This window comes from Procambarus clarkii, chromosome 6 (assembly GCF_040958095.1).
Source record: "Procambarus clarkii isolate CNS0578487 chromosome 6, FALCON_Pclarkii_2.0, whole genome shotgun sequence".
Lineage (NCBI taxonomy): Eukaryota > Metazoa > Arthropoda > Malacostraca > Decapoda > Cambaridae > Procambarus > Procambarus clarkii.
The window spans coordinates 19471696-19487575 of NC_091155.1; positions in this window are offsets into that span (position 1 = coordinate 19471696).

The window sequence follows — 15880 nt, forward strand, 5'->3', positions numbered from 1 at the left end:
AACTACCGTGCTAGGGAGCCCGTTGGGCTAGACAGGCTAATATCTGAACTTGCCGTCTGTTTTTATTCACATTTTTGGAGAGGAAACTCTTAATCTCACCGAGCCGAGGCAGCAAGCCTGCCTGGCCTTGACCGCATACACTTGAAATCGTTAAAAAAAAATATGCTATCAGGTTTTTGCTTTGCGATCAACCCGGCTACTAGGATCCTTTATACTCTGATGCCCTGCATGCAGCTGGGGAGATAATATCTCCAGGGAAATACGAATGTAGTGATGATATCTCCTCAAGAGAATACGAGTCTTGGGATAATATCTAATACCATCTACTTTTGCCATTCGTGCATTGACGCCCCAAATATTATATATATATATATATATATATATATATATATATATATATATATATATATATATATATATATATATATATATATATATATATATATATATATATATATATACACGATTGTATTCGTTGCTCTTCCTTTGTTTGCACTATAAACTGTGTTAACAGATTGCATTCATGTTATTTTTGTATCATGTGTTATTGTCTGTTATTATTATATACTGTATTTTATTACTAAATATTATTGATTTTTAACATAATTATTACTAATAACATTAGTAGTGGTTGTAATATTTTAATTATTATTGGGACAGCATGAATGTCAAGCTTCGAAATACGAGCTTTGGATCGAAAACTCATAGGTGTGAAAGAGATTTTTAACTGGAATTCAATTTTTGAGTATTTTTTGATATATAATCACTCGAATTTTCAAAACTTAAGAAATTTCTGGTAAAGGAGTTTGCGATGTGGTATGAACTCTTTTTCCTTCACTAGTGACCAGGAAGACCAGGAGATTTGCAGGTGTATGTAGAGACTACTAAGAAGACACGTGTGGAGTTGCATGTGTGTACACAGAGGCTAGATGGACACGTGTGTGGTTGCATGTGTTAACAGAGGCTAGGAAAACAAATGCAAGTTGCACATGTTCAAAAGGTATAATCGAGGAGATAAATAATATATTTATTTCAGCAGATATTACTCTGCTTTTCTGTAACTTTCATAATTGTCCTCTCACTGGAGACTCCAACTTAAGTTGCCTGGAACACTTTTGGCAGATACTGGACAACGACTCAAGTATCCCTGGGCTTTTAAAAATAAGTATGGTTAAGTGCCCTTCGGTCAGGACACTTATCCCTCCACCCAACCTTCCTTTAACTTCCCTTTCTCCTATAACCATACTAACTACCACTTTCCTAGTAAGTTCAACTCCCCTGCAACCTTCCAACCACCAAACTACCTCACCTCTACTTACTACCACTCAGCTAATAACACTTGTACTATTTATAACTACTAAAACATTCTCACATGGTCTTCTGAATACCCTCAACCACCACTTTTGTTCCATCAAAGAGATGAGACTACAGTTGTACCGAACATCAAGTAACTTGTAAAACTTGTTCTGTAAATCATGCCCAACGTTTAGCGAGGGAAATGTATATATAAGTATGTAACATTTGGACTTTTAAGTCTCTTTTGTTACCTGTGACTGAGAGCTTAATAACCGACACAACTCCTTAGTGAATTTTTTTTCTGTCTATTCATGACAGATACAAACTGGAATATTTCCATTTCATTTTGCCTGAATGTACACTTCTGAGGATCAAAATAAATTAATCTATTCTCTTAATAAATTTATGCAAAGGAATGTGACATGAAAGAGAGCTACAATTGTCATTGAGAAATATTGTCAAAATATTGTCACTGCTATTTCTTATTGATTGTTTATTTGGTATCAATTTGGAGAGAAATATTTTTTTGGTTGTCAGTAAGATATTCTGATGTTATTACTTTATCGTTATGGGTACCTGGTGGTTTTTGGATACAAGCAACATATTTGGCAAAAACTTAAGTATCTTGCAACGACTTAACTTACAGTAAATGTGCTGTAATGACTAATCAAAACATGCCAAAAAAATGTGTAATTTAAACTCTCTGATATATAAAGCATAGCTTTCAAGATTATTTATTGTCCAATGTATCCTGTAATATACGTAGTATACAGCTACCTTCAGTAGCTGAGATATGAGGAGGTGGAATATGAGAAGAGAGCTGGGATATGAGGAGAAGGAGGTGGAATATGAGAAGCTGGGATATTAGGAGTAGGAGCTGGGATATAAGGAAGAGAATGAAGAATAGTGCCTAACATCTTGAACCATCGGGATCGAACTCCGACCTTGCAAGCAGTAGAGCTAGATAAGTCGCGTTTTGAGTGCATAATGTTTAGAATAAACGTGACGTCTCAATAAAGCTCTCAACATGTTATTTCCATTGTTCCTAAATATCACAATACTTCTTTTTATATAAACATTTGACCAATTGCATAGTCTGTCCTAATGGTAGCTTTTTCCCCCTGTGGCTTTGTAATATTTCTCGATTTAAAAATTGTCTTTTTATACGAGTACAAATTTGATCTTATTTGACCTTTATCAACCAGTGAGGCAGCGCGCAGTCATGACATACAGGCAGTTTGTGCGACCTTCTAATACAGGCTAAAAAAAAAAAAATAGATGTCATATATCCATGTGTCGAGCCAACGCTATCCAACACGTATAAATTCCATATTAAAATCAGATAGAGTGCTAAATTAAAATATTAACGCCTCACCTTTGTTGAGATTTGCAAATCACCAAAATAAACTATTAAAATAAGTTACAAAAAAAAAAAGAGGTGTAATATGTAGATGATATATGAAACTTTAATATATATTTACAGAGTAAAAACCTGCATGCAATTGTTTGAAAAGACATTGATGTCTTTATAAATAAATGACTCGATAAAGGCAGTTGCATAAGACGCACAGACAGACTCTCAAGGAGCCCGTGGAGACGCTGTGATAGTGAGGAGCCTAGTGGGGGGGATAATTAGCACCATCACAGCATACACCGACGATAATATCCCATTCTGGTTTGGTCGGATAGTGTCCTTGGGCGCACGCGCAAGACTCAGCTAAGAACGCCTGCTCCATCCACTTTTTACTGCCATTTTCAATGTTTTATCCATCTATAATGGACACCAGACAGTCTGTGGATAAAGGCATATCCAGTTGGTTCCTCTTTACCCCATGATATCCAGCCGCCAACAAGCTCAGTGGAAGTACACGAGAGGTATATCCAAAATACAGCATCTCAAGGTGGGTGGTAACCATTGTTGGTGGGCACACGACTGACTGCCTGCCTGTCGTGTTTACGAACCTGCCTGCTGCTGCGGCTGCTGCGGCTGCTGCTGCTGCTGCTGCTGCTGCTGCTGCGGCGGCGACCATGGGTCCGGGATGGGCCCAGCAGACACCCGCTTGACCACTACAAACGAACCACAACGATTCACACGTTGGCCAGAAACCCCGATACCGCGCACACACGTATCATTTACTGCTAAACCAGTCATTTTTAAGCCACACGTAGGCGCGAAAAACGTGGCCCAGTGGCGAGTAGGTCGAGTCTCAGTAGCCGCAGGGATACACGTCTGGATCTAAGTCATATGAAGACCCACCGAGCCTCCGGCGGTGTACCAAGGCTGCTATCGCCTGCCCCACCGCATAAAACATGACTGGAAAATACTGAACCTTTACTTACCACCAGGAGTTCCCTGCCTCGGACGGGGGCATCACCGGCGGAGAATGTTACGAGGTTCAAGCCAAAACTCTTCTGCAGCCGTTATCTTGAGGTTATCTTGAGATGATTTCGGGGCTTTTAGTGTCCCCGCGGCCCGGTCCTCGACCAGGCCTCCACCCCCAGGAAGCAGCCCGTGACAGCTGTCTAACTCCCAGGTACCTATTTTACTGCTAGGTAACAGGGGCATAGGGTGAAAGAAACTCTGCCCATTGTTTCTCGCCGGCGCCTGGGATCGAACCCGGGACCACAGGATCACAAGTCCAGCGTGCTGTCCGCTCGGCCGACCGGTCGTTACTACTATAAAATTATAACCAGAGAATGTATCGCATAGTAGAGAGGAAGAGTGATGCCTCATACACGAAGTAGGATGTTCCTCACGGGATGCCAGACACTCACGTCTTTATAAGGCAGTGTCTGCGATGCTCCCTGACGCAGGTTCGAATCCTCGTCACGGCCCATGTGGATTTGGTTATTATAAACAGCTTCTGCAGGATATAACCCATGTTTGTGAATAAGTGTGGTCTTACATGGGGGAAGGGTTCGATGCGTGTTGATATACAGATATCCTGAATGTTAATAGCGTATGTGATGTTAATTCAATGCTTCTTAATGATATCATTTTATAATGCGGTTACAGTAGGAGCTGGGATTCATTCCAATTGGAATTTATTCATTCCAATTGTTTTGCTTTACACTTTAACCCTTAATTTAAGTCCTGGATGAGCTGGGTTGGGTTATAGGTTAAAATATGTGAAGGTTCCAATAACTACATACCAGTTTCAGAATTTCCTGGCATCCTATCAGCATGTATCCATATAACTTTAAAGCATTATTGCTACACAAAATAAACGCGGAATTTAAATTGGTATTGGAGATATATCCGGCCAGAGTACACCTAGCAGGATACAATCAGCTGGCTCGCTAATGTCAGGTATTATGAGACTGCGTCCGCGTCATACTGTCATGTCATGCACAACCTGTAGTCATTGTTGACTTCTCCCTTCTCAACTCCGTTTATATCATGTCTTCTTCATCAGCCCAACTACTTGAGCTGGATGGTACAGCAACGGTCTGGCTTCATGCAGGTCGGCGTTCAATCCCCGACCGTCCAAGTGGTTGGGTAACATTCCTTTTCTTCCCCCCCCGTTCCATCCCCAATCTTCATCCTGACTCCTTCCAAGTGCTATATAGTCGTAACGACTTTCTCATGATAATTCCCTCTCCTTCTGGAGACTCCTCGCGGTTCAGATCATCATAGTAGTCTGAGGTTTGATCTCCCGATTTACAGATCGGGAAAGATGGCTTAGAGGGTTATCTAAGAGAGTCAGTCGAGACCACATTTACCAATTTACACGATTCATAACTAGGAATCATGGAATACTCAAGCATCCGTTTACGAAATCAATACTTTTTCACCTCGAATCATTTCGGTTTTGACGGGATTTAGGAAAAAAAAGTTCACAAGCTCTGAAGAATAACGAGGGGAATCCTTATCCAAAGATTATTATTATGGATAATCTCTAGTTCATTGGCGTAAACTATTTTCTAAATAGAGACTATGAGCCACCATGATCGAGTAAGGAGATGCGAGAGCTCGTAGGGAGACACTGAAGTATTCTGTGAATTCCAGCCTCGCCTCGTAAGATCTTACGCAAGATATTTGCCACCTCCTTCCATGGTGAAACAATAGTTCGTCCGTCAGAGCCACTGCTTAGAGCAACACACACACACACACACACACACACACACACACACATGCTGAGATTACACTCTGTACGTATGGGTATTTGCCCATACACTCTGATGTATGGGCAAATAATATGTAATTATCGAAACGTGGACCGTTCCATACAAAAGGATATAATAATATAGGCCAATTTTCGTGCATCATGTTCATATAGGCTTAGTTAGGATGTAAGCGTTTCCGAAGAAGTAATTGATGCTGGATAAGGACATTTATATTAACTCAGTTATTACTTGCAATTGGAGCAACGTCCCAGCACCTTGCCAGCTGGGACTAGGTGGTCCCAGCACCTTGCCTGCTGAGGCAAGGGCTGGAACCAGGTACAATAAGACAGGTGCTGGGACCAGGTACACTGAGGCAGGTGCTGGGACCAGGTACACTGAGGCAGGTGCTAGGACCAGGTACACTGAGGCAGGTGCTGGGACTGAGAGGTGAAGGTTATAGCCAACCAGACAACCAACTCTCAACCAGTCCTCTCCAGTTGGCGTAGGAGTGCCTGTGGGTACGAAAGTGGTCCTCGTCTCCAAGCGACGTGCAACCCTTTGTACGTCACGATGACGATGACGACGTTATAAGATGACCAAAACCTATCACATCAGAAGATGGAGAAACGACGACGTTTCGGTCCGTTTTGGACCATTATCATGCCTCATATATGACTTGATAATGGTCCAGGATGGACCGAAACGTCGTCGTCGTCTCCTCATCTTCTGATGTGTGATTTAGTCATCATATCTTCAGCCACGTTATTGTGACTCATCGTCTGCACCCAAAGTTATAACTCACTCAAAAGCACACACACACCTGAATCAAACAACACACACATGTGTTTCAGTTACACACATGAATCCGACAAGACACATGTGTTACCTTTTAAAGTTACAGTACTTGTAACAACTATTTCGTCGAATGTTCAAAAAATGGTCACTTTGATAAATAAAAAGTTCACATTTTGTGATTAATTAGCCCAAATGTCAACTGAAAATTTGAGAAGTCTCATAAGAACCAAATTTAAGCCTGTCCATGCGATCCTAAGCCTAATATACGCTCCCTATATATATAGTGACAGAATATATATATATATATATATATATATATATATATATATATATATATATATATATATATATATATACCCTGTGATTCATGCCCTTCTTCATTAGTGGGCCAGCCAGAGGCTTAGGGCCCGCGCAGGAATATTCCTTGCAAAAAAAAAAAAAAAAAAAACTCCCCCTGTGTCTCTCCCGCTATTGTGATTTCTGTGTGTAGTGTAACGTAGTGTAGTGTAGTGTAGTATAGTGTAGTGTCCCCTGTGTCGTTACTCTGAAAACATGCAAATTGTCTGCCGTTATTAACTTTACAAAAACATTCTCCATATTCACTTTTCTCTCCTTGCTTGTTGTCTGTTTGCTTGCTCGGTGCCTGTTTACGCTCTGCCTGTCTACTCTCTGTTTATTTGCGATCATACTGTTAACTCTGTTTTCTCGCACTGTAAACACGATTCGAGATGTTTCGTCCACACCTTGGCAATTAATACCTTCTAAAGAACTAGACAAGGTATCTGATAGGGGTAGAAGACGGGGGGGGGGAGAGAGGGGAGGAGAGGGGAGAGAGAGAGAGAGAGAGAGAGAGAGAGAGAGAGAGAGAGAGAGAGAGAGAGAGAGAGAGAGAGAGAGAGAGAGAGAGAGAGAGAGAGAGAGAGAGAGAGATAATAATTGTCCTTTTATCTGTGTATCAATTATTAGCCGTCGCCGGGAGATGCTTAAATAACAACTGCTTATATGAGGAATTGTTCACTATACTTGATTTGATATATAAAACCATTTTGGTTGGCCTCGGTTGGTAAGACTTGTAATGGGGTTGTTATGGGTTCCTGCCGTTGTTGGTTGTGAGAGAATTGGTTGTAGTTAACCCGTGTCTGGGGCCCAGACAAGTCTGCGACCCACCCTTGTCTGCGTCAGGCAAATTACATGAAAAAGACATGTGTGTATTGTGTGTGTGGCATCACAGTGACAAGTTACAATGCCATAGCAGTGTGTAGCAGTATAGTGCCAGGATATAGTGACAGGATATAGTGCTATAGCAGTGTTTGGCAGTATAGTGCCAGGATATAGTGACAGGATATAGTGCCATAGCAGTGTGTGTGCCAATACAGTGCCAATATCCCTCAGTAGAGTACCAGAATACACCAACACAGTAGAAATCTGGCATCACAAGCCCCCAGACACGGGTGTCGCGTGCTGCCAAGGTCAACCAGACAGCTGCTCCTCCTTCTCCAGACAACCATTTATTCCTCCTCTCGCTTGCTGCCTCAATCACCTCTCTCAATACCTGTTTAGAGAGCCCTCGGGAGGCTGAACAAAGATGCAATCACCGTGTTTTTGTCTCTGGGGGTAAATAATTCGGCCAAACCAGATCTTCAGATGCTAATGTGTGTAATTCTTGGTGGATTAAAGGACAGTGGGAGGGGGTGAAGGCTGGGAGAGGAGGAGGAGGATAAGATGCAGCATCAGCATCAGCAGAAACTACAGCAACAGTAGCAGCAGCATGAGCACCAACAGGAACAGAAACAACAGCAGCAACAGTAGAGGGAACATCTGCAGCAGGTGCAGATGATAATATGAACGAGCGTCCTTGTACAACCCCGCTCTGTACTCACCTAGTTGGGGTTGCGGGGGTTGAGCTCTGGCTCTTTGGTCCCGCCTCTCAATCGTCAATCAATTGATGTACATATTCCTGAGCCTACTGGGCTCTATTTGTGTGTGTGTGTGTGTGTGTGTGTGTGTGGGTGGGACAATTTGTAAATGTTGAAAGTTTTATTTATAAAACAGGATGTTTGTGCTTGTATTATGGTCGTTTGAAAGATTGACTCGCTTAACACTCACCTTAAATAACGTTTGACATAGTCAACAAAACATATTACCAACATGTTATAATCATTTATTTTAACGGATGAGGAAGGTTTTGTATAATATATATATATATATATATATATATATATATATATATATATATATATATATATATATATATATATATATATACATATATATATATAAACAGTTGCCTAAGTCCCTGGTTCCTATTTTCTAGTAGGTGAACAGAGGCATTAGGAAAGTTAGTTATGTTTGACTTTGTGTCGTCCTCATTCACTTTCACCCCGAATTGCCTTGTTAATTGGTAAATGACAGGACGAGATCAACTACTTGCATGTTGTTAATTCACCACTACGACTGGCAGTCTGCGCTGCTTGTATTTCAGAATTGTTTACTAGGGGTAATATGTTGGTGTCTTTTGGGTGATGTATGCGTACGCAAGCCCAGTAACGTGTCCTTGTATTCTCATATGAACATATCAAAACACATAAGTCAAACACAATCTCCCTTACACACACATGCGGTGGCCGATATACACACACAATCTCTCGTAGTCTCTCGAGGAGAGTTTACAGGAACTGAACCTCTCGTAGCGGGAAGACAGAGGAGTTAGGGGAGATATGATCACTACATACAAGATTCTCAGAGGAAAGGAACAGGGTAAAGACAGTTTATTTAACATAGGGGGCACGTACAAGGGGACACGGGTGGAAATCGAGTACCCAAATGAGCCATAAAGACATTAGGAAGAACTTTTTTTAGTGTCAGAGTAGTTAACGAATGGAATGCATTTGGAAGTGATGTGGTGGAGGCTGACTTCATACACAGTCTCAAATGTAGATATAATAGAGCCCAATAGGCTCAGAAAACTGTACACCAGTTGATCAATACACCATTAGTCCCGTACTCAGTTGAGAGGCGGGACCAAAGAGCCAAAGCTCAACCCCCGCAAACACAACTAGTTGAATACACACACATACAAAAACACCCAGGAATTTATAAGGTAGATAAGTACAGAATATTAGGCAAGTGCGGTACTCGAGCAAGCAAATATAGGTGGAATCTGAGTTCCCAGACTATATAAATAATTTGTTCACTGTCATTGTGGTTAACAACCACAATGTACTAACAATCTGAGTGGTTGAGACAGACTCCATACCAAGTTTCACATGTAGATAGGATAGAGCCCAATAGGCTCAGGAACCTGTACACCAGTTGATTAACAATAAAGTTGCTGGAATAAAAGTTCCGAAGCACATCTCCCTGCATGCTCAACAAAGTGTGTTCACACAAGAAAACCTGTTTCAGGCAAGACTGCTAACCGGAACTGTCCAAAACCAGCTTAAATACAATTCACATGATTATGTAAGACTTTAAGAGGAAAACATAGATTAGCAGAGCAGTTGCTGATAGCTATCAAACATATTCATTTACCAAAGCTCCTGAGGTTGCCAACTTGAAAGAGTTGACTACACGAACTCCTTAAACGTATGCAATTGATTCTAATAAACAAATCTACAAGGGCCGTGACGAGGATTCGAACCTGCTTCCGGGGCATCCCAGACACTGCCTTAATCGACCCCTTGTGGATTTGTTCATTTGATGCATCACGTTAGTGTGATTCTAATACACTCTTACTATACCAACCACCGATTCAAAGAATCTGTGATATTGCAACACTGCCGTGAGAAATAACAGTGCTTACAGCTGTAACAGGAGAGAGGTTCCTGAGAGCATTCATCATGTTACAATCTGCATGACATGAAAAAAACAAACGAGTCTACGATGTATCACATTAACAGGCTGGCAAGTACATCAGGTTCCCGCCACTCATGCAAGCGCTTGTGGGGGGGTGAAAGTCGCGGTTATAGGAACGGGAAGATGCTAAAAATCCTGCCCAATCTTGAAGGAAAATCATAATAGTCTGGCAAGTCGAAGGTCTGAAAGTGATGATGTGAGTCCTGGAGCTGTTTGAATATTTACGAAGCCAAAAAAATTATGAACAAAAATATTGGCAGTTCACGACCTTATTTGGCTCTGTGGCATTTTATTCAGAGGGTAATTGAAACGCCAAGCCAATTTTTATATTGGCCTCCATTCTGATAGTTTCAAATCATCTTGTTTAAACTTAAGCAGGTGTAAATTATTTTTTAACTTGCTACGTTAATTGATCAGTGTCTTGTCCTCTGCTAGACGTATGGAGATGCGGGCCCTGATATCAAGATATCTTCCATCGTGTTCCTATAACCATTACGTGAACAATCCGGTCAGTTGCCACTTTCCGAGGCGCGATGAAAATCTTGTTGATCAAAACAAGCATTGATCAAAACATCAATGCTTGTTCACTTGCACTAAGAAGTACATTGTACTTCTTAGTGCAAGTGAAGAGATGGTATTCAATCCCAAAATCAGTCGCATTCTTAATCATCTGACTAGAAGTGGTATACTATATCATTTATAACCAACACAATTAAATCGATTTTATTAATATAACTCTCTCTTTCCCTTTCATTTGGGGGTTTGAAAAGCACGTGTATTGGAATTTTAGGAAATTTTAATTTCCTAAAATTCCTAAAAATTTCCTAATTTCCTAAAAATAATCTAATTTAGGAAATATGCAGAGAATAAAATAGTTTCTTGTTGGTTGTGTGGGAAGAAAGGTTCCTGGGATATGGTAGAGGATCAGTTTTAGCTTATTTATTTTCGCCCCTTACGGCTATAGTATAAATATAATATTGATGTTAATTATCAGTGTTTAACGGGTTATTATAATACTATAATAATAGCAATCGTTCTTGTTTTGAGTATTTAGATAAACTGGTGGCCATACCAGTGTTAAAGTCGTCATTAGGGTGACTATGTGGTAAGTTAGCTGTTTCCTCTTGAATTCTAAATATTCCAACCGGACCATGTTGGGCCCGCATATGTATATAAATATATGACAATGTCAGACCACGGAGGAAAATGAAACAGGAATTTCCTTAAGTACTTTCGTATATTAAATACATCTAAAGAAGGAATAATTGCATTCCTTCTGAAGATGTATTTAATATACGAAAGTACTTAAGGAAATTCCTGTTTCATTTTCCTCCGTGGTCTGACATTGTCACATTCTTTATCACGTGTTTATTTTCGTGATATACACATATAAATATATATATATACACATATAAATATATATATATATATATATATATATATATATATATATATATATATATATATATATATATATATATATATATATATACATATAAATAATAAATAAATAAATGTGTGTGTGAATGGTGAGTTTTTGTATGTGTGCACAACTTGTGTCTTAAGAATCGTGCTGTTAAATCTCTGACTCTGCCTTTGTAACTTTCGGTTGTATAATGTACTGACTCCCGAAGTATATATATTTGATCATATGCACTACATATTTATATTTGATCATATGTACTACATATTTCTATCTTTACACACGTACACCTATCCCCCAGGTGTAGAAAGCAGCAGCAGCTGTCTGTCAGGTACCTATAACTCCTCAGATGAACAGAGCCATGAGGTGAAAGAAACGCTTCGCATTTGTTGCTGCCTCGGCCGTGAATCGAACCCGGGCCCTTGAGACTACGAACCCCGTGACCCTGTCCATTCGGCCGTGTTTTAAGCATACGATTCAAAGGTTTAGATCAATGATTCTAAATCTTTCCAATATTTCTAAGGTTCATCTTCACTTGGGAAGGAAGTTGAATAATTAACTATTCAACAAATCTTTCTACAGTTTGATACAACTTTAGAGACGCGGTTTGTCTGACCTGTCGTAGGCAGGGGGGTGGAGCGTTAATTATTCATTATATAAAAATGCCTGTATTTTAACGTATATGTCAATGGTAAATATACAATAGTTTGCCCAAAAATTACATTTTCTCTGAACATCAAGGAAACATTGTTTTCTGTTTTTTCAATGGGAGACTCAATGTAAAATTTAAGAATATAATAATAATAATTTATTATACTCATTTAGTTGTAATCGCCTAGTTCTGCTTGCGAGGGTTGAGCTCTGGCTCTTTGGTCCCGCCTCTCAACTATCAGTCAACTGGTGTACAGATTTCTGAGCCTACTGGGCTCTATCATATCTAAAAAAAACATTTTAAACATTGTTTGGAGCCTGCCTCCAAGCTAACTAACTCTACCTAATTACTGCTAAATGAACAGAGGCACTAGTTGAAAGACAATGCCCAACCACTTCTGTCCCACCCAGGATTCGACCCCGGAATTCTCGATTGCGAGTCGAGAATGAACCCGACTTCATAATAATTCATCCAATATATAAAAAAAATCAAAATCAAAATGTTTATTCAGGTAAAAGTACATACATAGAAGATGTTACAAAAATCATATTCTCCATAGTATATGCTAAGAATTGTCAACGCTGAGCGAACTAGAGGCTTTAGTCCTTCTATATACTCTCTATATACTTCTATATACTCTCTATATCCTTCTATATACTCTCTATATACTTCTATATACTCTCTATATACTTCTATATACTCTCTATATCCTTCTATATACTCTCTATATCCTTCTATATACTCTCTCTATACTTCTATATACTCTCTCTATACTTCTATATACTCTCTCTATACTTCTATATACTCTCTCTATACTTCTATATACTCTCTCTATACTTCTATATACTCTCTCTATACTTCTATATACTCTCTCTATACTTCTATATACTCTCTCTATACTTCTATATACTCTCTATATCCTTCTATATACTCTCTATATCCTTCTATATACTCTCTATACTTCTATATACTCTCTATATACTTCTATATACTCCCTATATCCTTCTATATACTCTCTCTATACTTCTATATACTCTCTCTATACTTCTATATACTCTCTCTATACTTCTATATACTCTCTATATACTTCCACGCTCCACCCCCCTGCCTACGACAGGTCAGACAAACCGCGTCTCTAAAGTTGTATCAAACTGTAGAAAGATTTGTTGAATAGTTAATTATTCAACTTCTTTCCCAAGTGAAGATGAACCTTAGAAATATTGGAAAGATTTAGAATCATTGATCTAAACCTTTTAATCGTATGCTTAAAACACGGCCGAATGGACAGGGTCACGGGGTTCGTAGTCTCAAGGGCCCGGGTTGTAATCGGGCCCTTGAGACTACGAACCCCGTGACCCTGTCCATTCGGCCGTGTTTTAAGCATACGATTAAAAGGTTTAGATCAATGATTCTAAATCTTTCCAATATTTCTAAGGTTCATCTTCACTTGGGAAAGAAGTTGAATAATTAACTATTCAACAAATCTTTCTACAGTTTGATACAACTTTAGAGACGCGGTTTGTCTGACCTGTCGTAGGCAGGGGGGTGGAGCGTTAATTATTCATTATATAAAAATGCCTGTATTTTAACGTATATTTCAATGGTAAATATACAATAGTTTGCCAAAAAATTACATTTTCTCTGAACATCAAGGAAACATTTTCTGTTTTTTCAATGGGAGACTCAATGTAAAATTTAAGAATATAATAATAATAATTTGTTATACTCATTTAGTTGTAATCGCCTAGTTCTGCTTGCGAGGGTTGAGCTCTGGCTCTTTGGTCCCGCCTCTCAACTATCAGTCAACTGGTGTACAGATTTCTGAGTCTACTGGGCTCTATCATATCTAAAAAAAAACATTTTAAACATTGTTTGGAGCCTGCTTCCAAGCTAACTAACTCTACCTAATTACTGCTAAATGAACAGATGCACTAGTTGAAAGAAAATGCGCAACCACTCCACCCAGGATTCGACCCCGGAATTCTCGATTGCGAGTCGAGAATGAACCCGACTTCATAATAATTCATCCAATATATAAAAAAAATCAAAATCAAAATGTTTATTCAGGTAAAAGTACATACATAGAAGATGTTACAAAAATCATATTCTCCATAGTATATGCTAAGAATTGTCAACGCTGAGCGAACTAGAGGCTTTAGTCCTTCTATATACTCTCTATATACTTCTATATACTCTCTATATCCTTCTATATACTCTCTATATACTTCTATATACTCTCTATATACTTCTATATACTCTCTATATACTTCTATATACTCTCTATATCCTTCTATATACTCTCTCTATACTTCTATATACTCTCTCTATACTTCTATATACTCTCTCTATACTTCTATATACTCTCTCTATACTTCTATATACTCTCTCTATACTTCTATATACTCTCTCTATACTTCTATATACTCTCTCTATACTTCTATATACTCTCTATATCCTTCTATATACTCTCTATATCCTTCTATATACTCTCTATACTTCTATATACTCTCTATATACTTCTATATACTCCCTATATCCTTCTATATACTCTCTCTATACTTCTATATACTCTCTCTATACTTCTATATACTCTCTCTATACTTCTATATACTCTCTATATACTTCTATATACTCTCTATATCCTTCTATATACTCTCTATATCCTTCTATATACTCTCTATACTTCTATATACTCTCTATATACTTCTATATACTCTCTATATAATTCTACATACTCTCTATATCCTTCTATATACTCTCTATATCCTTCTATATACTCTCTCTATACTTCTATATACTCTCTATATACTTCTATATACTCTCTATATACTTCTACATACTCTCTATATACTTCTATATACTCTCTATATCCTTCTATATACTCTCTATATACTTCTACATACTCTCTATATTCTTCTATATACTCCTATATACTATCTAGAAATCCAACATTCTGCTTGTAACTCATTGTTTATATAAGTACTTTTCCCCTAAATCAAATGATCATTATCCTTATCATTGTAGTTTGAGAATGGCCTTAAATTTATGTCTTGTAAAGATAAGAAATTTCTGAATCAAGGAAATGAGGGTCTTGTATACTTGCGAATACAAGACGAAAACAATTTTCTTAAAAAAGGGAGGAATAGTAGAGACACAGGAGGCTACCTTGAGGCTACCTTGAGGTGCTTCCGGGGCTTAGTGTCCCCGCGGCCCGGTCGTCGACCAGGCCTCCTGAACTCCTCCGACCAGGAATATATATACATACCACTGTATGAGAACAAACCTGAATGGTCCCCAGGACTATATGCAATTGAAAACTCACACCCCAGAATATAACGTATATACCACTGTATATACGTTACAGGTAAACAGAGAAGACATGCCAATCACAGAGCAAGGAAAGAAGGAAGGGAAGGAGGTAATTAAATTCCAATTCAGCTTTGAAATTGATGGCAGGAACCAGACTGCCGAAAACGATGGCCATGTCGGAAAAGACTAGATTTCACGTGTCCAAAAAAAGCAAAAATATCAACAATATTGTAAGCCAGAGATAAAAAAACGACACACACACACACACATATACACACACACACACTGACTCCATACACAGTTTCAAGTGTAGACATGATAGAGCCCAATAGGCTCAGAAACCTGTACACCTGTTGATTGACGGTTGAGAGGCGGGACCAAAGAGCCAGAGCTCAACCCCCGCAAGCACAACTTGGTGAGTACAACTAGGTGAGTACACACAC